Source organism: Balaenoptera borealis (assembly GCF_965194805.1).
Source record: "Balaenoptera borealis genome assembly, chromosome: 5".
NCBI lineage: Eukaryota > Metazoa > Chordata > Mammalia > Artiodactyla > Balaenopteridae > Balaenoptera > Balaenoptera borealis.
The window spans coordinates 27,847,497-27,871,115 of NC_138862.1; the positions used below are offsets into that span (position 1 = coordinate 27,847,497).

Here is a 23,619-nt window from a genome sequence, read left to right on the forward strand (position 1 = left end):
TACAGTTGTAACTTGTGTTGGTGCCATTTCTCACAGGATGCTTTTCTGGGTTCCTGTGGTCAGTGACTAACCCTTTAAAGATGAAATGGTCAGGTTACTTTCTCTAGTGTCCAATCTAAGGGTCTAAAATATTTCTTTAGAATCTGTGGGCCATTATATAAGTTAAATTTCTAAAAATTATAATGGGTTTGTTTGTGAAGTAGAGAGTTCTCAGTATGAGAAATATTCAAACATAATTTGAAAGACTATTTGCCTTTAGGTAACGATTAGACTAGATGATATTTAAGGCCTTTCCAAGTCTAAGCTGCTATGATTCTATAAACTACACAGGAACTGACTGAATGACCATGGATGAATTGGATGGTAGTAAAATTCTGAATCTGTTTGCATTAAAAATTAAGATGGTGTTATAAGACTATTACAGTTTGGAATAAGGCAGAGATGAGAAGAAAAGGCAGCTGATATTTATTAATATTCTACTCTACCACTGACAGTGAAAGTTTTTTAGCATTTCCTCATTTGAGATTTTTGCAGTCTGGCAATAAAGCATTTTTATTTTCTACTTGAGGAAACTGAGGCTCAGAGAAGTTGAATTACTTGAGTGTCTATAGCTAGTAAGTGGCAGTGCTAGAATTGGATCTGTCCACCCACAAGCAGTCTGACACTGAAATTGATGTTCTTTTCACCAAACCAAGCTGTCTCCAAACTCAAAATTTCCTAGCTGCATGGAAATGATATTTTTACCCCAAAATTATCTAAAACTAAAGGTCATGCTAATACTACTACCACCCAATATTTAATGACATTATTATCCATAGTAAAATTCCAAAATGGATTTAGCAACATTCAGGAAAACGTTTAAAACTTCAGAGGTATCTTCTCTTATAAGGAAAATCTAACAGTTTCTTTAGATACACATCACGTGATTCTAAATTCAAGTTTTCAACATCAAGCACCTGGAACTGAATTTGGCTGATATTAAAGCCACAGTGATAGAACACTAGTGAAGGTAAAATAACATGTGAGGACTCTGGGTGAGGGCAGATTGGTGAATTAACCATGTGATAGCTGAAGGAAGAAGTAGAATAGAAGAAAACTTTCAATTGTTCAGCATAGCTATTCCATGTTCTTTTGAAAATGTATAACTAAGCAAATGGACTTGAGCAAATGTCACCAAGATGGTGACAGAGCTTGAATGATACAAGAGTCTTCTATAAAATAATAGAGGAATTTATTTAAAATACAACTTAAAATATAAAATTCCAAATTACCTGAATAGATAACACATTTCTAATCTTGCAGAACTAAAACCTGTCTTGAGCTTCAAGCTCCTGACACCAACTTGAACCCATTGGACATATATGAAGTGACTTCCAACGATGCCTTTAGGAAATGTGTGTCAATAATGAGGCATCTTTAAAGCATTAGTTATAGATAAATAACTGAAAAATAAGCACAACAGTTAGAGAACTTCTTAAAACAAAAAAAGAATTTCAACAGTTTTCTAGCTTCTCTTGCGTGCTCCCAAACTAGGTATTCCCCTCCAAAACTGTAGCTTACTCTCCTTTTGTTACAGAAAATCCATGCTGCTACTATTTACCTATTCTATTAGGTTTTCTCCCACTTTTTGGCTAAGGCCTACAAAAGAAACTTTAGTGGATTTATTCCTATAGTTGAAAGTTGAATTTTATTAAAATACTTCTTATAATTTTCTGTAGCAAACTTTTTAAAGAAACACTAACAACAAATAAAATATTTTACCATCATTATTAATTTCTGGAAGGTAAAATTTAGTTCCATTTATGACAAAATGCTCCCCAAACAGAATCTGCCATATTTTTAATGTCAATATAAATACTAAAAGAAACTTCAATTTTCAGCTCTTTCCACATGAGACTAAATGTCAAAATTTCTGGGAAAGATAAATGCCCTTAGTGTCTTTGATAAACAGAAACAGGAAATAATAAAACATTTTATGGTGAATCATATTTGAAAATACTTGACTTAAGAAAAGCCAAAACCATGTAGCACACACACATAGAAGCCTTTCACTTTTCTCTGAAATAATGCAAGTTAAAAAATGATATCTAGGGCTTCCCTGGTGGCGCAGTGGTTGAGAATCTGCCTGCCGATGCAGGGGACACGGGTTCGAGCCCTGGTCTGGGAAGATCCCACATGCCGCGGAGCAACTAGGCCCGTGAGCCACAACTACTGGGCCTGCGCGTCTGGAGCCTGTGCTCTGGAACAAGAGAGGCCGCGATAGTGAGAGGCCCGCGCAACGCGATGAAGAGTGGCCCCCCTTGCCGCAACTGGAGAAAGCCCTCGCAGAGAAACGAAGACCCAACACAGCCAAAAATAAATAAATAAATAAATAAATTAAATAAACTGAAAAAAAAAAACTGTTTAAAAAAAAAAAATGATATCCATATCTAAGTAAAAACACTTTACTACTAAATATTTTTCAGATTCCTAAAAATGCATGCAACAACACTGTTTGACCTTCATATTAAACAGAAAATATACTAGCAAAAATTATGGAAGCCATCAAGTAACATGTCAGGAATAAAGTTTTGGTAATATTTTGTATATTTGTAAAACTAAGCACCAGTTAGTTATCTGCAGATGGCATGCCTTTAGTGCAACTCTAACTTCAAGGACCACAGTATTGATAGCTACCATGAGATACTTCTCATAGTATTAATCAAGATCATTTTTTAAAAGCCATGTTGACAAGCTGAATTTATTCCTCCTCAATGTTCATCAAAATTTATTGAATAGGAAAAAGCATATTTATCTTATAGAAGTTCTAGTTAATGTCTACATTTTCAAATGAAATCAAACAGTAATTATATAAACCAAATTTAGAATTTTTAAGTTAATAATTCATAAAGAAAAAGATCTTATACTCCTTAATAGTCATTTTATTTCTGAGATACGAATTAGATTTTAAATATGAGTTCTATATCATCACACTGATAGACTGCTCAGGATATTGGTATGTGATCATCTTCTGGCTATGATACAAAACAGAAAGGTTTTTCTTGAAAGTTAAAATTTTATATATGAAATGAGTGAGATAAAGATAAATTTTGATCATAGATGACAAGAACCACTAGTAAAAAAATGTGAAGAAAAATATTTGTTGTTGTTAATTATTGCTTATTATTGCTGTTTATTTAGGTTGAAAATCTTCAAAATGTAAAAACTAGTCTTATGACTGCCAGATTGTTTAAAAATCACAGAAATCTTAAGACATACACTGTCTAAAGCAACACTGTCCAACAGAACTCTCTGGGATGACGGAAATATTCTACAATTCTTCACGAAATTGAAATAGTCAAAAGCCTCATTCGGTTACTAAAAATTTGAAGTGTGTAGAATACAACTGAGAAACTGAATTTCACATTTTATTTAATTTTAATCAAGTTAAATTTGAATAGTCACATTAGGCTAGTGTAAAAGCATGGGTTATAAAGCTCTCTGCTCATGTTCCTCTGCTTCCATATCTCTAGTATTTCCAAGAAAGTGTGGTCTGAAAGAGGAGAAATGTGATAACTCCAGAATAGCACATCACAGTTGCAGATAACCCTGACATGGCTCAAGATAACCATAGAAAAATAAATTACAATCAGCCCTAGGAAGGACCAAAATAAAGAGGAACTTAGTATGTTTGAGTGCTCTAAAAATGCTTCTCTGCCCACCCACCCCACCTCCCCTCACCCCAGAAAGAAAAAACAAAAACAAAAACATGTCAGACTCTTCAAAACCTCTGAGGCCTGAACCTCATGAGCAATTTCAGGATCAACGCACTGGAAGTGCCTTTCCTTTCCGCCGACATAGTTGGGAGGTCCCACTCTATCCTTATTGAAATTCTTCAATTTGTTCTTCCATGAAAATAGACTATCATTATCTCCAGTTGAACACTGTCAACTTTGCCTCTGTATCCTTTAGTAGCTTCTCTTCCCCACAGTTAAAAGTCAATGACTTCTGACGTTGGCCTTCATTTTTTAATTTTTTTTTTTGCTTTTTAAATATTATCTCCCTGTCAATCTTATCTACTCTCACAGCATTCACTGTTAACTCTACGTAGATATTTCTCCCTAATCTCAATTTCCACACCTGCTCAGTCCAGAGTGTAGTCCAGGATTTCTAGCTAAGAGTTACACATTTCACCCTGAATGCCTCAGCACCAGTTCCAATTCAAGACATTTCAAATTGAACCTTTCCTCCTTCCAAAAACAACAATAGCAACAAAAAAACCTTTCTTAGTCTCTGCCCTATTTCACTAATAATTCCAGTCAGCCATGATCAAAATTCTTAACCTTTGACTCATTCTTTTCATGCTTAAAATTTGAGGCATCAAAGTGGTTAAATTAAAGAACTCAGATTCACAAGAGAGCAGAGTTGGATTTCACCTCTGGCTCCACCATCTACTGTCTGCATAACTTGAGTATATTATCTAAATTGTCCAAACTTTAATTTTTTTATCACAAAGATGGAACTAATAAAAATAACTATCATTATTAGTTCTAAGTAGTTTATGTCTATTAACACATTTAGTCTTTACAACAACTCTATGAGATTGATACTGTCATTATTTCTTTTCCATAGATGAGAAAACTGAAACACAGAGAGTTAAATAAATTGCCAAAAGCCACAACAGTAAGTGGCTGGGATTCAATCCTAGACATTCTGGCTCCAAGACTGTAACCACCGTACACACTGTCTTCCTGATAATAACAACTTATCTCAAAGTGTTGCTGTGAGGATAAAATTAGATCAAGTCTATGAAATGCTTGTCAATATCAGCCGCTATTATCATCATAAATTTCTAGACCAAAGTCAGAGGTATCCTTTCCTCTATATGACTTCCTGTGGCACTTATTCTTGGCCCACATGGCTTATATACTGCCTTGTACTTTATCACTTGACAATCATGTCTTATTACATCATGTAGATTATAAACTGTTTGAAGCTAAGGATAAAAATCATCCCATGATTTATAAATATTAGTAGAATTAAAATATGTCAATGTATGTCATTTTAAAATTGATTTTATAACCCTTATCCATATCACAGTTTCTTAGATCCTAGTCTTAATTATGCTCTAGTTTATGGAAGTGCTGCTTACTCTGACAATTAATGCTTCTCCAATTTTTGAGACCTTTTCCTGAGCCCATCCTCCCTAGATCGAAGTATTTCCTAGCCCTGTTCACTTGCTTCTGAATCCAGCCTATTCCCATATCCTTCTTCATTCTGTACCTCAGCCTGGTCTCAGCTCCCCAGCCTGCCCAGTCTCATCTGTCTATACTAGTGCTAGAATATGCTTGAGGCCACAGGGCTTAAACACAGATGCCAGGCTCAAAGGTTATACCCACGGTCACCTGGACTGCACGCTAGGAGCCTGTGTGGAGCTAACAGGAAACACTAGGTCGGAATGTTGTTTCCTGTCATTGCCAAACAGGTATTTTGAGAAAATCAACAGGGAAGAGCTAAACTCTTAAATGTTAAGTGCATTGCTTATTAAACATTAATACTCAAAATTATCAAAAGCTGTTGACATGAAAAGTTATTTCCAATATGTTAAAAATGTTAATTACAGAAGAATTCAATTGATGTACCTAAAAATGTATATATGCATAGAAAAATGTAGGAAAATTTATATACCAAAATGTGCATAGTTTATATTCAAAACTGGGATTGTGAATAATTTCTCTTATTTCTTATTTATCTGCACTTTCCATTTTTCACAATAAACATTTACCATTCATGCAACAAATATATTATTTAAAAACCTACTGAGTGACAACACGCTCCTTTACCCTTGTTATGTCCCAGTGCCATATAATTAGCAAACTACCTAGTAGTATTTTACATCATCAGTAATCCGAAGAAATAAATTTTACTTGCATGTTTTATTCCTTAAGATCTTTCCTAATGTCCATTTTCAAGCTAATCTTTTACTCTTTTTTTTCTTCCTGGCATCAGCTACACAGATGGTTGATGATTTATACAGCTGCTTTAAATGTATTCTAAATTTTAAGGACAGTTTTTGTTCAATTTTTAGTTAACTATACATCTTTCTTAGGCAGCCAATTTTTGCTGGTCCCTGGAGTTGTTACCTAAAACAAGTTTGCTATACAGGTGTAGGTTTTTCGCACCATCTATCTAGAAAATATAGTACTCTAAAAGCAAGTTAAGTCATCTGGGTTTTACATAGGTCTTTTTAAAGAACAAAGTTGCCATTTCTTTTGGGGGAATAATAAACTTTAAAGTGGCATATAGCAATTAACAAAACAAACGGCATGCTCTCCATACACCAATACTAAAATAATAATTCTAACCCTGTAAAGAAGTATGAAAATAAATATAATAAACTTTTATACAACAAATGTGGTCTTAAACCATTGCTCAGTAGCAATGTTATATTAACACAGCAATCCAATTATACAATGTTTCCACATAAAACCAAACCAATCTGTTTTCTAAAGTGAAGTAATGCTAACCATCAGAGTTTTAGCTCAGAGCACTGACCAAACATGGATAATTTCAGAAGGAGCCATGAGAGTAAATATCTACATACGCCTCCACAAAGCAAAATGTTGGTAAATAGAAACAAAAAATCTACTGAAATTTAGGCAACTGGAAGAGGAAGACAGACAATTAATGGACTGTATAAACAAATTTGTAAGAGGAAAATATATGTGCATAGAAAAAATTTAAAAAGGAGGTATGAAAAATTGTGTAAGCATGGTTAAGTCTCTCCATGGTGGCATTGTAAGAGATTTGCAGTTCAACTCCTGCTACCAGCTTTATTACTGATACTCTTTAAGATTTAGGGATAAAAATTATTCTATCTAAATTTCTACAGATATTTAGAGTATCTGCCCCATAGGAACGTCAAAACTGAGGCTGCTGAAGAAAAGAATGGCCATCATCAAAAAATCTACAAAAAATAAATGCTCGAGAGGGTGTGGAGAAAAGGGAACCCTCCGGCATTGTTGGTGGGAATGTAAATTGATACAGCCACTATGGAGAACAGTATGGAGGTTCCTTAAAAAACTAAAAATAGAACTACCATATGACCCAGCATTCCCACTACTGGGCATATACCCTGAGAAAACCATAATTCAAAAAGAGTCATGTACCAAAATGTTCATTGCAGCTTTATTTACAATAGCCAGGACACGGAAGCAACCTAAGTGTCCGTCGACAGATGAATGGATAAAGAAGATGCAGCACATATATACAATGGAATATTACTCAGCCATAAAAAGAAATGAAATTGAGTTATTTGTAGCGATGTGGATGGACCTAGAGTCTGTCATACAGAGTGAAGTAAGTCAGAAAGAGAAAAACAAATACCGTATGCTAACACATATATATGGAATCTAAAAAAAAAAAAAAAAGGTTCTGAAGAACCCAGGGGCAGGACAGGAATAAAGATGCAGATGTAGAGAAAGGACTTGAGGACATGGGGAGGGGGAAGGGTAAGCTTGGACGAAGTGAGAGAGTGGCATTGACATATATACACTACCAAATGTAACTAGATAGCTAGTGGGAAGCAGCTGCATAGCACAGGGAGATCAGCTCGGTGCTTTGTGACCACCTAGAGGGGTGGGATAGGGAGGGTGGGAGGGAGGCTCAAGAGGGAGGAGATATGGGGATATATGTATATGTTCAGCTGATTCACTTTGTTATACAGCAGAAACTAACACAACATTGTAAAGCAATTATACTCCAATAAAGATGTTAAAAAAAAAAAGTATGACTGTCAATTGACTTGAGCACCTATGTCCAAGAATTTCTGACTGAAGACACTGTAAGTTGTGGATTAATGTATTCTTTGTCACCATTTTTTTTTCTTGAATAAACACATGAAGTAAGAATCCACTATGATGAAAGCATAAGATGTCCAATACTTGATCCATGCCTAACTCCGCAATATGCAGCAAGGCATGAAGGAAGGGGCTGGACTTGGACTTTGTGTCATTACTTTGTGACTTTGCCAGGCACAATCTCTGTTTTAGGATTTTTTAACTTTTTGTCATAGGAATTTTGGATGGGTTGATGTGAAGGTGAAATGAAGTCACATATGAAAGTGTTTGGTAAGCTGAAAATGCTTGTATAGACTATTTTGGTGATACTAGTATTAATTCTCTTTCTCTAATAGTACTGGGGGGTGGGGTGGGAAAGGGAAGGTGTGACCCTCTAGCATTTATACTTGTTTCTAATCTATTTTAACATATTTGTATTTTGGTCGTAAAGCTCAATTTTGTGACTCCATACTCCACATATTTATAGAACAGTGTTTAGTTGAAGTTTTGTTATTTATATCAAATTTATAACTTTACATCTTGAAAGCTCAAGCAACAACAACAATCACAACAGAGAAAAACCAATGATAACCACCCATCATTGAGAACTTACTCTGTGTCTAAGATGATGATAGGTACCTTTAATTCTCCTGTAATTCCCACAATGACCAATTTTATAATGAGGAAACTAAGACACTGAGTGCTAATTAACATTGCCTGAGGGGATACAGATAGACGCTTACTTACCTTACTTTCCACATTTCTTTTTGTGTGTGATTATATTCACTCTAATTCTTTATCCTATCAGACTAAGGAACCTTGACTTTTGTAGACAAACCTAACAGTAACTCACCAAATCCCTTGCTTTTTAAAAAAACTTAAGATGTGGCAAACATAAATTCCCATGCAAATTTAGGGGTGCAGGTATGAGGCCAGACTAATTATTTTTCTTTTTTGACTAATTGTATGGTTCCTAAAAAATATTTTTATGCAGTATGATGCCTGGAAGTTTGCTAGCCTTTTCTAGAATTTTTTTATTGTGCTAAAATAAACATAATATCATAGAATTTGACATTTTAAATATACAGTTCAGTGGCATTAAGTGTATTCAGATTGTTGTGCAACCATCACCGCTGCATATCTCCAGACCTTTTTCATCATCCCAAACTGAAACTCTGTCACAATTAAACAATAACTCCCCATTTCCTCATTCCTCCAGCCACTAGTAACCACTGTCTACTTTGTCTTTATCTATGTATTTGACTATCTTAGATACCTCATACAATTGGAATCATACAATATCTGTCCTTCTGTGTCTGGCTTATTTCACTTAGCATATGAAATAAGGATCCTCCATGCTATAGTATGTATCAGAATTTCATTCCTTTCTAAGTCTATTCCAGCATATGCATACACACATTTTGTTTTTCCACACATTCATCAATGAACATTTGGATTGCTTCCACATTTTAGCTATTGTGAATAATGCTGCTGTGAACATAGGTAAACAAATACCTGTTCAAGTTCCTGCTTTCAATTCTTTTGAAAACATATCGTATGTTTGTAACATATTCTTGTATCCAGAATATGTTAACCTTTTTTTTTTTTTCTGCAACAGGAAAATGGTATTGCATCTTTGGGGAATAGAATTCAGTAATCCCCTGATCTTTTTATATAACATCCACTTGAATTTCATCATCCAATAAATATAGTCTAATAATTTTATTCTTTAACTGCATTAGGCAGTCCACCCTGAATAGATTACACTGGCTTACATTCTTCTTGCCACTGTCTTTGCAACTTAGAATATTAATCTTTAAACTCCATGGTAATAGAAATTACTTTCATTATAAAACTGGATTTATAACTCATCTTTTTTATACATTAAAAGGTTGAAAAGATTTCAAATTCTCACATTTTAGAGAAAGAGGGAATTTTCAGAAAGAAAATTAAAATACGATATCTCTCGCTAGACAGCATATATAAATCAATACCTGTTAACATCAATTTAAGCTAATAACATCTTACTCTGACTCTAACTCACAATTTTAAATTTTAAAATTTTTAAATTCTTTACATGCTTCTCTGCAGTTTACCAACAATACTTTATAAAAGCCAAAACAAATAAACTTCAGGCAATCTTAAAACCTGAGGGTCAAAATTAGGAAATATCTACTTGTATAAGCAATGACACTAGCTTTGCTCAAAAGAAAGTAGAACTGTTTTCAATCCAAATGGATAGAAGTTACTGTCCTTTTATCCGATCACAATACTAAAATCTTCTTATTTTTGGAGCAAAACTTTGTAAATATGAATTAGTTATCACATATTATTATAATTCAGCATACAACTAAGGAATGTAACATACCTTATTAAATCATGTAAAATATTTATAGCATAAGAAAGACATGACAGAGAATTCAAATACGTAAAATATGATTTGCTCTAATAATTTAGAAAACAATAGGTATTTTCATGGCCTATTTTCCCCACAATAGGCTTATAATATTATTACATTTAAATTAAATATTAAATCTTTGCCTTTTTATGTTCTCACACTTTATGTTTATGTGCCACGTGATATGAATTTGATGCTGAATAAAAGTACATTACCCAGATAAATAAACTGTGGTACATCCAGTCAATAGACTATTATTCAGTGCTAAACAGAAATGAGCTATGAAGCCATAAAAAAAAAAAAGAAACTTAAATGTATATTTCTGTGTGTAAGAGGCCCATCTGAAAAGGTTGCATACTGTATGACTCCAACTACATGTATGACATTCTGGAAAAGACAAAACTATGGAGACAATAAAGAGATCAATGATTTCCCAGGAGTTAAGGTGGAGCACTGAGGACTTTTAGGATAGTGAAATGATTCTGGATGATATTATAATGGTGGATTCAGGTCATTATACATTTGTCCAAACCTAGAGAATGCACGGCACCAAGGGTAAACACTAATATAAACTATGGGCTTTGTCTTATAATGATGTAGCAATGGAGGCAGAACAGCAAATGTACCACTCTGCTGTGGGAATGGAAAATGGGGGGGCTATGCATGTGTGAAGGTCGGGGGCATATGGGAACTTTCTATACATTCCTCTCAATTTTTCTGTGAACCTAAAACTGCTCTAAAAAATAAATGCATTACCCTCCATTCTAGGCTTGGCTCCAGGTAATACAAAAAGGCAAAAGTAAATAATCCCAATATTTCTTTATCTAGAGCAATTCTTTCTGTTTCCCAAACTCAACTGGATTTCCTTACAGAATGATTCACGAATTTATTTTATCCTTGGATGAAACCTCAAGATAACACCTTTCACAGATTTATATCAGGCTTCTTTTATGGAAATTTCAAAATTCTCTTTTTATTGTATTAAACTTTTTAGGGTGTGAATATATTCAGGTGTCCATAAATGTACTCTGTGACACTTGTTGCTGATACTATCATTTATTGGCCCCCGGGGGCTAGACATTATGTTGCATAATTTACATATTTAGTTTTTCTGTGTCTTTTTTAAATTGAAGTATAGTTGATTTACAATATTACATAGGTTTCAGGAGTACAGCATAGTAATTCGGGTGGTATTTTTTGCAGATTATATTCCATTATAGGTTATTACACGATACTGAATATAATTCCTTGTGCTATACAGTAGATCCTTGTTATTTACCCATCTATATTCAAAACAGAAACAGACTCACAGATGTAGAAAACAAACTTATTGTTACCAAAGGGGGATGGGGGATTATAGGAGTAATATATACAAACTACTATACATAAAATAGTTAAGCAATATTTGGTTTTAACTGTATAAAACTGTCGGATGCTTGTTTTTAATCTATAAAAATGGCAATTTCATATGGCTCATTATGAGTTTTTTTTTTTTTTTTAGAGGGAGTATTTTAAATTTATTTATTTATTTATTTATTTTTAGCTGTGTTGGGTCTTCGTTTCTGTGCGAGGGCTTTCTCTAGTTGCGGAGAGCGGGGGCCACTCTTCATCACGGTGCGCGGGCCTCTCACTATCGCGGCCTCTCTTGTTGCGGAGCACAGGCTCCAGACGCACAGGCTCAGTAGTTGTGGCTCACGGGCCCAGCTGCTCCGCGGCATGTGGGATCTTCCTAGACCAGGGCTTGAACCCGTGTCACCTGCATTGGCAGGCAGATTCTCAACCACTGCACCACCAGGGAAGCCCATGAGATTATTTTTTAGCTCATTTATTCCTTATGAGCACCATGGGGTGCTAGTATGACTGGTTTTTATTTTACAGATGGTGAATGGAGGCTTAGAGATGTTGTGTCTCGCCCAAGGTTACATACATAGTAGGTAAGCAACAATGTCAAGAAATGAATCTGGCAATTTGACTCTTTAGGTTGTTGAATGAGCTACTCTACTACATTGTAACAAGATAATACACAGTGAAGTATACTCTGTGGGGGACTTGCTTCATTTCTGAACTCTTCCCCTTTGATAAACTACTCAATGGCTATCACTACTCAAAGTATAGCCTGATCATAAACAGCAACGTGGGCATCACCTGAGGGCTGTTAGAAACGCAGAACTTCAGGCCCTACCCCCAGGCCGACAGAGTCTGAATCTGCATTGTAACAAGATTCCCAGATGCTTTGGTATGTACCTTAAAGTTTGAGAAGAGCAAATCTCAACTGTATTCATTTTTAAGACTTAACGAGCATATGCAATTAATTTACATTTCAATAGGTAAAAAGAAAATAAGTGTACAAGTAATAAAAATGCCTTGGTTCAGATCACCTCACTGCATTCAGTGAGAAATAACATTTTATGTTTAATTTTGGTTCCAAAATGAATCTTACAGATGCATGCGTCCCTACCCACCATTTTTTCTCTCCACAAACCTCTTTAACTTATTCAGTGAATAGGAGTCTATTATGTTTCAACATCCATGAGATTGTGTCTTCCAGTTTGCTATTTTACTTCTTAGGAAATAGACAAATCACAAACAGTGGCCTTACCTTTCCTCCTAGAACTTTAGGATTTATACATGACATGTACTATTTCTTCCCACTAGGTGGCAGCAACGGCAACTTAATAATACATTGCATAAAGCGACTGCCAGCTTGCCACACGCACAGCAGACAGTGACTCTGTGTTAGGGTTTCGGGCATCGCTGGGCTTAATATAGGGAGCAATGACTTAGTGACAAATTTGAGTATACTTTTCTCTATTGATGTCTATGTTTAAATTTCGTTATGTTTGCTTTTCAAGATTAAAAGCAGTCTTGTTTGCATAACTCTTACCCCTAGCTATAAGAATCAGCTATTATGAATGATTTCTGCAGCTAAGTGTTTGAATATAGACAGGTGGTTGCTAAAATAAGATACTTTGTTAACATAACTGTCAATAACTCGTTTTACTCTTCTAGTTTTTAAGGAGTTTTTTTTCTCTATCAAAGACTATGTGTGTATAATTTTTAAATGCAGAAATTCAAGATTTTCATGAGAAATCACATATTGGGTTGATAGATTCATATTTTATTAAGTTTTTTGCTACTGAATATTTGAAGAACATCACATGCAAATACCATATTATGAAGTGAAACAATAACAGCAAGGAGAAAAAATGGGTTTATAGTAAAATGATAATAGGATTTTATAAATGCAATTCTATCGACATTCTATTTAGTGTTTAAATATGACTTCTTGCATTCAGAATGTCTTCACATAAATATTTAACAATTATCTTAAAGAAAGGAAGGATTTCATTAATCAAAAGATAAAGTCCCTAATATGTATAAAATGGATAACTAATAAGAACCTGCTGTATAAAAAAATAAATAAAATTCTAAAATTAAAAAAAAAAAAGATAAAGTCCTTTGGGGATACAATTATGCAGCCTCATTTTAGTCCTGATGTTTCAAGGAAGTAGAAATACAATAGATTTTACTGTTCTTCAGACTTGTCCTATAATGATCTGTGTTAAACTGAAAGTGCTAGCCCAGTGCTTCTCTAAGTAACTGTGGTGAAGAGCCAGACAGCTGTTTTTCCCAAATAGTCATGGACAATAAAATAAGTAACTGGAAAAATTAAATTATAAAACATTAAAACATGCATATGCTATTATTTGAGTCAAAAGACACAAAATACTTCTGTCAAATCTTTATAAAAATTTCTAATGCTTACTGTCAATTCTTATATGTTTTCTGATAGGTATCAGACAGTTCTCCAAAGGGCCTGCCCAGTGGAGCACTTTGCATAGAGCCCTGCTCTAAACTGCTTCCTTGCTTCCTCGCAGAGTGAAGCTGCATCTACTGGGAGTTAGTTAGGTTTTACGCACCCCCACAGAGCGAAAAACAAGACTAGTCAGATATATCCCTGAAAATTCCTGAGGAAGGGCCCAGTTTGAAGACCAAATTGGGATCTCCAGAAGAGTCTTACAAAGGCAGGATTTTTTATTTTTCTTTTAAAATTTGGTTCCTTTGGTCATCCAGAATACTATAGTTGGTTTGCAGTTAGGTACTATGTAGTATGAAAAAATCTTCTATTTAAACACAGGATATACACACAGCCCAAGATGGGTGCTCAGGATCTGATGCTTCCTGTCACAGAGGCTAATTCTTTTCTCCCAGCTGGGGCTCACTTGAGCCTTTGCCTTCTTTCTCTCTAGATCCCTCTCTCACCCCTACTCTGCCCGTTTTTTCACCCAGATTGAGTACTGATGACCAAACTCTCTTCCAGGGCCAGATCTAGAGGTTAAACAATGGCAACTTATACTGTTAGCAAGAAAAGCAGTACCCTCGTCTTTGCTTGCACAATCTAACAGCTTCTAGACATCAACTGAGCTATGTATGCTCACTTGGTAGCAGGATGAAAAGACACACAAACAGCTTTCTATGGTGACTCTTTCAGAAGGTACTTTGGTGCTAGGCCAAAGGCAAATAGATCAGAACTTATGTTTTTATGTCTGAGATCTCAACTCTGTTTAGATATTGTCATATTAACTTTCTAAAGACCAGTAATTTAATTTCAAGATCATTCCATAAAGATTTATGAAGGAATACTATGTAAATATTGATACATACATTTTGAGGGGTTTGACATATGTCAAACTAACTTTTGTAACATACGTTTTATAGTTAAAATACAAAATGAGCTCAGTGTCAACTTTTATTAGTTAATCATATGTAAGTTAGCTGAAACCAGATTGAATTTCACCATTAGACTATTTCAGATCTGGCCTTAGGTATGCAAATTTATATATCATTAGATTGGAAATGTTTACTAAAAGTCAAATACTCCTGGTGTCAGTTTATATTTCTGAGCATTACTAATACCTTTTATGATTTTATATGTTCCATATTTTTTTCTTCTAGTTTAATGTACAAAATGTGGACTATATTGAAATTATCCAGTTTATTTACACACCAGATAGGTAAATATACCTGTTTCTAAAGTATATAAATTGGGTTGCCAGACCTAGATCAGAAAACTAAAACATTTTATCTGTACCAGCATTTCTCCATTTGGCTTATTGGCCTGTTTTTGTTTATTTTGTTACCATATCAAAGGTGTAGGTCTTAAAATATCAATCAGTGTTTGAAGCTCAAGTTAAAATTAGCACTATTCATCATTTTTCCAGCCTAAAACAAACAAAACCCACCCAAAGAACAAAACAAAAAAATTACGCACCAAGAATTTAAAAACCACACAAAACAGATTTGTGTACCCTTTGTTAAAAAGCAGTCCTCAGGAAACTAAAGAACTAATAAGTTGAAGAAGAAACAAAAATACTATTTTTGATACTATGCTTCTCTCCACATATTAAGCCTTGGATTTTAAAGTGTACAGCTAATGTTATGCAGGTTGTGTATGTGTGTGTGTCAGCTATATCAATTTAGGCCGAGTAGTGAAAAAAATTATACAAAACATCAATACACAGAAGATAGTCATATCTAAGAATTAACTGGTACTCAGAAAAGTCAGCTTAGAATGAATGTACATATTTAGGTTTTCAGATGATATTTTCATAAAAGTTTGATTAAGACTTAATTTTTAAAATGTAAATAGAAATAATGCAAGCAGGTTTATTTTAGCTGTTATTTTAAAAAATGAGGTTTTAGTTATAATTTACGAGGTAAGTTCAAAATGAATAAAGTATTAGATGTTATACATATTATTCTTAAAACAATTCTAAGTGGTATATAGTACACCCCAAAATCCTTCCTGTTTGATTCTAGTGAGGAATAGAGGGTCATACTTGTAAAAACATTTGAGGGGGGCTTCCGTGGTGGCGCAGGGGTTGAGAGTCTGCCTGCCAATGCAGGGGACACGGGTTCGAGCCCTGGTCCGGGAGGATCCCACATGCCGCGGAGCAACTGGGCCCGTGAGCCACAACTACTGAGCCTGTGCGTCTGGAGCCTGTGCTCCGCAACAAGAGAGGCCGCGATAGTGAGAGGCCCGCGCACCGCGCTGAAGAGTGGCCCCCGCTTGCCGCAACTGGAGAAAGCCCTCACACAGAAACGAAGCCCCAACGCAGCCAAAAATTTAAAAAAATAATAAATAAATAATAAATTAAAAATTTAAAACCAAAAAAAAAAACATTTGAGGGAACTGTCATTTTCCCTAAGGGCATCTATTATGCCTTTTGATCATGCCAGTGATGACGATGAGATGATGATGACAAAGAGGATGAAGGTGAGAGTATTTACATAGGGGCTTCCCTGGTGGCACAGTGGTTGAGAATCTGCCTGCCAATGCAGGGGACACGGGTTCGAGCCCTGGTCTGGGAAGATTCCACATGTCGTGGAGCAACTAGGCCCGTGAGCCACAATTACTGAGCCTGCACGTCTGGAGCCTGTGCTCCGCAACAAGAGAGGCCGCGATGGTGAGAGGCCTGCGCACCGCGATGAGGAGTGGCTCCCGCTTGCCACAACTAGAGAAAGCCCTCGCACAGAAACGAAGACCCAACACAGCCAAAAATAAATAAATAAATAAAAGAGTATTTACATAGAACTTACTGTATGCCAATATTGTGTTAAAGATTTTACAAATATTATTCTAGTCTGTTATGAATACTAAATACAGTATAAATCAAACATTATGGTATCCAAATCGTTCTGTTGAAAAGCACCAAGTGGATCTAAGTCCACTCTTTCGAAGTACTGTAAGTGTTTAAATGATTTCCCACCCTTCGCTCAGGCTATTCTTTACAGAGCACAGCACTCTTAAAAATGTAAGTCAATTCACATCTCTGATCAAAATAGCTTCCCATTTGACTTAGAAGAAAACCCCAATATTCTTAACATGGCCAACAAGAGCTTACATGACTTTGCCCCATCACATTGGCCTCACTGGTATTGCTCAAATATGTGCTCTCTCTTTGGAGACAGGACTCTCCAAAAACAATCCTCTTTCCTTGGGAACTTGATTCTGACTCTTCCCTCTGCCTGAGATGCTCTTTCCCAGAAAACTTATGGTAAGCATACTCCGTCACTTTTTCAAGTCTCTCCTCAGATGCTACCAAGTCAGAAAAGCCTTCCCCAACCTAAAATAGAAGATATCCTCCCCCTGACCTCCCACCCAACTTTATTTTTCTTCCCATTATTTGACACTATCAAAAACAGTATAACATTTTTTTTATTTGGTTGTTGGTTTAATGCCTGCCCCCCTTCTACCCCATCACTACCACTAGAATGTAAAAGCTATGCTTGTCCGAACTTGTGTTCACTACTGTAACTCTACCATTTAAAAGATTACCTAGTGCATAGTAAGTGCTCAGTAAACACTGATGGATTGAATTGAATCACTCTTATCAAGTTTCTCTTCACACTTGGCTGGGCTTAAACTGCCTGACCCACACAGTTAGCTCCAAATCTAGGCTTGAGGCTGAACACACACTCACACACACAACACACCCTTACATAGAGACTTTAGAAAACTTGTTAGTTAAGAAACTTCTTAAATGCACAATCTAGCTTTGTAATGCTGTTGTGTTAGTATTTAAATTCTGTAAAATAAAAATATCTTTTCTACACAAAATTTAAGGGGGCAAAGTCAGATGCACCTATCAGCATGGTGAGTTTACTATATCAGTATAATACATAAAAATAAATAAATATATAATAGACATAACATCAGTATTATCAGCAGATATGTAATGTATAAAAATGATGGATATGTATGACATGTATTATGATATTTTATATGATATATATATATCGCTTTCTGATGACCTGTGCCATTCTAAACAAAATCGCTAATTGTGTTTTATATAAGCAAAGTTATTTACTCTCAGATATTATTATGTTTTTTTAAATTTATGTTCATTTATGTAAGTCCATGGCTTAATTTATTTTTGCTCTCTTCATTATGCCTAATCTTGATATAAAGAGAATCCTGAATTTAAACCACCGATGGAAGGTTAGTAAAATTAGCAAATCCACCCCCTAACTCATTTCTTTCTACTGAAACATGGTTTTATATTGATTTTTTTTTTTTTTTTTTCATCAAATGTACTGTCTGAAGAATGCAACCATTACATCATAGCAAAGCAGCATGTATTCTGCTTTGGGGATCATATATTGTTGGAGATGGATAACATTAGATCACATGTACAATAAATCAGTTCAAGAACTCATTGTTTACTGAATTACTATTCACTTCTTAAATCTTGATATCCTGCTCTAATATAGGCCTCAAGTCATTTTCATTTGGCTATCTGTTTTGGAGTTAAAATATCAGTGAGATTTGCCGTTTATGGCAGTATCTGTGCCTTCTAATCTAGGGCTGTGATAGAAGGAAGACACTGAACATCCAGATTTTTATTTTCTTTAATTAAAAGTTAGGACACCATAATATGGAATATTACATATATTAACTTAAAGGGATAACTTTGAAAAAAAAGCTAAAGAGCAATGTTCTTGGTAGTTTGTTTATAAAAACAAACAAGAAAAGAAAAAATAAACCTTTCTGACAAAAAGACATAAAAATGTGCATCTGTGCTTTCTGAGAGTGGGGAAGCTCGCAGGAGTGAGGTAGAGGGGCACACACCAACTTTGGCATCGGCGACCCCAGAGGCGGGAAGGAGACCAAGAGGTGGAAAGAGTTAGTAACTTTCTTACATGAATCTGTTTTGAGTTTTACAACATATTGCTTTTACAATTATATATCTATATAATTATATAGATTTAAATATTTACATATACTTACATAATTTACTTATATATACTTATATAATTTATTTAAATCAATTATATATTATTATATACTTACATAATATATAATTACATACCTGTAAATATATAATGATATATTATTATATATCTCTATGAGTGTGTATTTGTACGTGAATACACACATATATGTATATTTTAATTCACAAGTTGTCTCTAATTTAACATTATTTTCCTGAGGCTATCTTTTTTTTTTTTTTTTAAGATTAATTTTTTTTTTTTAAACATCTTTATTGAAGTATAATTGCCTTACAATGGTGTGTTAGCTTCTGCTTTATAACAAAGTGAATCAGTTATACATATACAATATGTTCCCATATCTCTTCCCTCTTGCATCTCCCTCCCTCCCACCCTCCCCATCCCACCCCTCTAGGTGGTCACAAAGCACCGAGCTGATCTCCCTGTGCTATGCGGCTGCTTCCCACTAGCTATCTATTTTACATTTGGTACTGTATATATGTCCATGACACTCTCTCACCCTGTCACATCTCACCCCACCCCCTCCCCATATCCTCAAGTCCATTCTCTAGTAGGTCTGTGTCTTTATTCCCGTCTTGCCACTAGGTTCTTCATGGCCTTTTTTTTTTTTTTCTCCTTAGATTCCGTATATATGTGTTAGCATACTGTATTTGTTTTTCTCTTTCTGACTTACTTCACTCTGTATGACAGACTCTAACTCCATCCACCTCATTACAAATACCTCCATTTCATTTCTTTTTATGGCTGAGTAATATTCCATTGTATATATGTGCCACATCTTCTTTATCCATTCATCTGTCGATGGACATTTAGGTTGCTTCCATGTCCTGGCTATTGTAAATAGAGCTGCAATGAACATTTTGGTACATGACTCTTTTTGAACTATGGTTTTCTCAGGGTATATGCCCAGTAGTGGGATTGTTGGATCGTATGGTAGTTCTATTTGTAGTTTTTTAAGGAACCTCCATAATGTTCTCCATAGTGGCTGTATCAATTTACATTCCCACCAACAGTGCAAGAGAGTTCCCTTTCCTCCACACCCTCTCCAGCATTTATTGTTTCTAGATTTTTTGATGATGGCCATTCTGACCGGTGTGAGATGATATCTCATTGTAGTTTTGATTTGCATTTCTCTAATGATTAATGATGTTGAGCATTCTTTCATGTGTCTGTAGGCCATCTGTATATCTTCTTTGGAGAAATGTCTATTTTAGGTCTTCTGCCCATTTTTGGATTGGGTTGTTCGTTTTTTTGTTATTGAGCTGCATGAGCTGCTTGTAAATCTTGGAGATTAATCCTTTGTCAGTTGCTTCATTTGCAAATATTTTCTCCCATTCTGAGGGTTGTCTTTTGGTCTTGTTTATGGTTTCCTTTGCTGTGCAAAAGCTTTTAAGTTTCATTAGGTCCCATTTGTTTATTTGTGTTCTTATTTCCATTTCTCTGGGAGCTGGGTCAAAAAGAATCTTGCTGTGATGTATGTCATAGAGTGTTCTGCCTATGTTTTCCTCTAAGAGTTTGATAGTGTCTGGTCTTACACTTAGGTCTTTAATCCATTTTGAGTTTATTTTTGTGCATGGTGTCAGGGAGTGTTCTAATTTCATACTTTTACATGTATCTGTCCAATTTTCCCAGCACCACTTATTGAAGAGGCTGTCTTTTCTCCACTGTATATGCTTGCCTGAGGCTATCTTTATTAAGTATTTTTTTATAACAGCTATCTTTGGGTAGTAAATGTTATAAGCAAAAAAGTATATCTTAATGTCAGGAGAGGAAGTAAATCTGTTGCATTAAAATAGCACTTCATTGAAGTATTGGTTGATAATTTTGCCAGAACAGATATTTTAAATTATTCTAATGAATCATGAGAAAAGGCAAAATAATTCCTCCAGTCCATTGCATATGATGTATGTCCATTTCAGAAGAAAACATATGGCTGATCGAAATAGTTTATTAAAACATGAAACATTAAGATTCATAGTTTGAAACAGCAATGGTAATATATAAATATTAGACATAAGTGTATTACTAACAAGGGTCATGTAACTCAATAAAACAAAGAAGTCGTTCTTATCATACCTATTTCATTTGGTTTAATAAGTAGATCTGGCTGACAAAAGTTTAAATCCAGCATAAACATTACTTTCAGTACAGCAAAAAAAAAAAAAAAAAAAAAAAAGAACATATTATTGTTACTGTCAAAATACTGAGTTCATAAGTATTTGCACCGAAAGGAAAAACTGTTTCAGGGAAAAAAGAATATTGAATTAGAAGGGAAATACTTTTGTTGACTTTTCTCAAAAACAGGACTGCACTGAAACTTGCCAAATCCAAAAATTACTGACTAGCAGAGTTTAGTTAAAAATATTTTGGCTTCACAGAAAAATATACTTTAAGGTCTAGGGGTTCTGGTCACATTCTATGCTCTACACTAGCGTACAAAATTAGAAGGAAAAAAGTCATCACATATGGTATGATATGTTATAGTACAATATTAAAATGATATGTCCTTCAACTTACTGTTATTTCTGAGTCATCCCTTTACAATGGCATTTTAATGATCAATAACCTGAAAGGAAAATGAATTAATGAGGATATGGTCATCATTAAAAATTCCCATGAACTTTGCTAAGATAGTACAATGTAAATGTTCTCATCAAAAAATAAATAAATAAATATGAGATAAATATGTGAGGAGATGGATGTGTTTATCAACCAGATGGGGAAATCCTAGTGTATACACATATCAAATCACCATGATGTATACCTTAAATATCTTATAATTTTATGTCAATTATACCTCAACAAAACTGAAAGTTAAAAAATTTCCCTGAACTAATTAACATACAGTCAAAGTGTTCAATTTACACTTATTTAAAAAAATCTTAAAGCCAAAATGTCTTTTTTTAAATGGGAGTTTAAAACATTTAAACATTGCAGTTTACATGCTGTCAACTGGAACCACCTTCCCTATAGTAAAAATAGTCATCCTTTTGGATTCCATAAAAATTACTGCACAATAACAATATCAATAATATCAATAAAGTATGTTGCTAGGAATAATCAATCCAATTCATTGTAGGTCTGCTTAAATGCACATCTTCCTAGGTACTAGTTTGCGAATGTCTTTACATATTTCAATACAGAAACTTATAACATTCAATAGTGTGCGGTCAAAGTGTGCTTTAGCTCATCTGGATATACCCACAATGTTAAATAATGTCTAAACATTAATCATTAAAATGTTTTTATTAAATAAATAAATAAATTTGGAAATATACAACTTCCAAACATCAAAATTCACAGGGATTAAAATTAGTAAAAATATTAAACAGGTCCAGCCAGAGTTAAGTTTACATAAATTGACTTTGAAGTCAAATTGTGCTCTTGCTATTTTTAGTTATAGTTGTTTCCAAAATACCACAAATATTTTCGAGACAAAAGATTGTCATATGGGTGAACCTACAAAACACCACCCATTAATTTGTTTAATATTTCTAATTCTATACTAAAAATGTTTTTTTGAATCACAGGGGTTATTAGTAGAATGCTACTTTTTAAATACAGTTTTATTTTTTAATGTTAATATTAAAATATATCATCAAAAATAAGTCTAACGTCTAAAATTTTAATATTTAAAACTATTCTACGTTTTTTAGAAGTGTTTTAAGTCATTTTGTATGCTCTATTTACAATTAATTTTCTTACCAATATTATATGCTGTCCTAGGCATCCAGAAATTATTTATCCATAGCAGTAACTAAAATAATTTGAAATGAGCTGAAGATTTTGGAAAACATATGCTTACATAAGATAAGGTTTTACAGGCTATATTTCAACTCTGTGAGAATCTACAGTATTAACATGATTGATGGGCTAGTCCAGTTTTTCAAACAGCAGAATATTCATGTAGGCTGTAGAAAGAATGCTTTCCACCTTTGACCTAGTTCATTCATAGTTGGCAAAATATTTGGAAACTAAAACATTAAGGAGGCTAGTCTCCTTTCCAGACCATGAACATGCAGAAAGAAGGCAGCAGAATCTAAATTTATAACCCAGTATTTCAAGATTTTCATATTAAGTCAATATAGTCTTTTTTTTGTTTAAAAAACTCTACACAATATGTAAACAGTTTAATTATATATTTTTCATTTAAATAACTACAAATAATTCTTAATCTGTTTGGAACCAAGATGAATAACAAAAATATTGAGAAAGTCTAACGTAAACTATTAAAAATCATGTACTAATAGATTTACAGTTGTTAAGTAAAATACTGTACGCTTCTGGTGAGTTTTATGTTTTTTGTACTCTTAGTAGAACATGGGGGGAAAAACTAAAATCCATAATTAATTCTGTTAATGCCTGTAATTTACTTTAAAATGCTCCAGTAAGTATGGTATGAAGTACATTAGTTTACCTTTAATTTACAAACTAGAAAAATTAGTTAAGATTTGAAGAATTCTAGTTAGGGAATCACTCTCAAGTTGGTTAAGATTTAAAGTGTCTAATCTATAGTTTGCACTCCAGGGGTAACTGTGACAAATGCTTGGAATTTCCAAATATTGCTCTGTGAAATTATACATGGGGGGGTTGGTGATTTACAAAGAGTTT

General features: G+C 34.3%; 1 protein-coding gene across 11 annotated transcripts in view; it reads right to left on the reverse strand.

Annotated features, from left to right (window-relative positions):
• Window positions 1-23,619, reverse strand: part of LOC309628712 (uncharacterized protein) — a 454,132-nt gene that overhangs the window by 279,554 nt on the left and 150,959 nt on the right. For 7 of the 11 annotated variants that reach the window (XR_014244646.1, XR_014244647.1, XR_014244648.1 and 4 more), the window contains exon 4: window positions 21,526-21,574. The exons of the other annotated variants lie outside the window; for them this stretch is intronic. The gene's annotated coding sequence lies outside the window, so the exon portion shown is untranslated. The remainder of the gene's footprint in view (window positions 1-21,525; window positions 21,575-23,619) is intronic. 11 annotated transcript variants of the gene reach the window in all.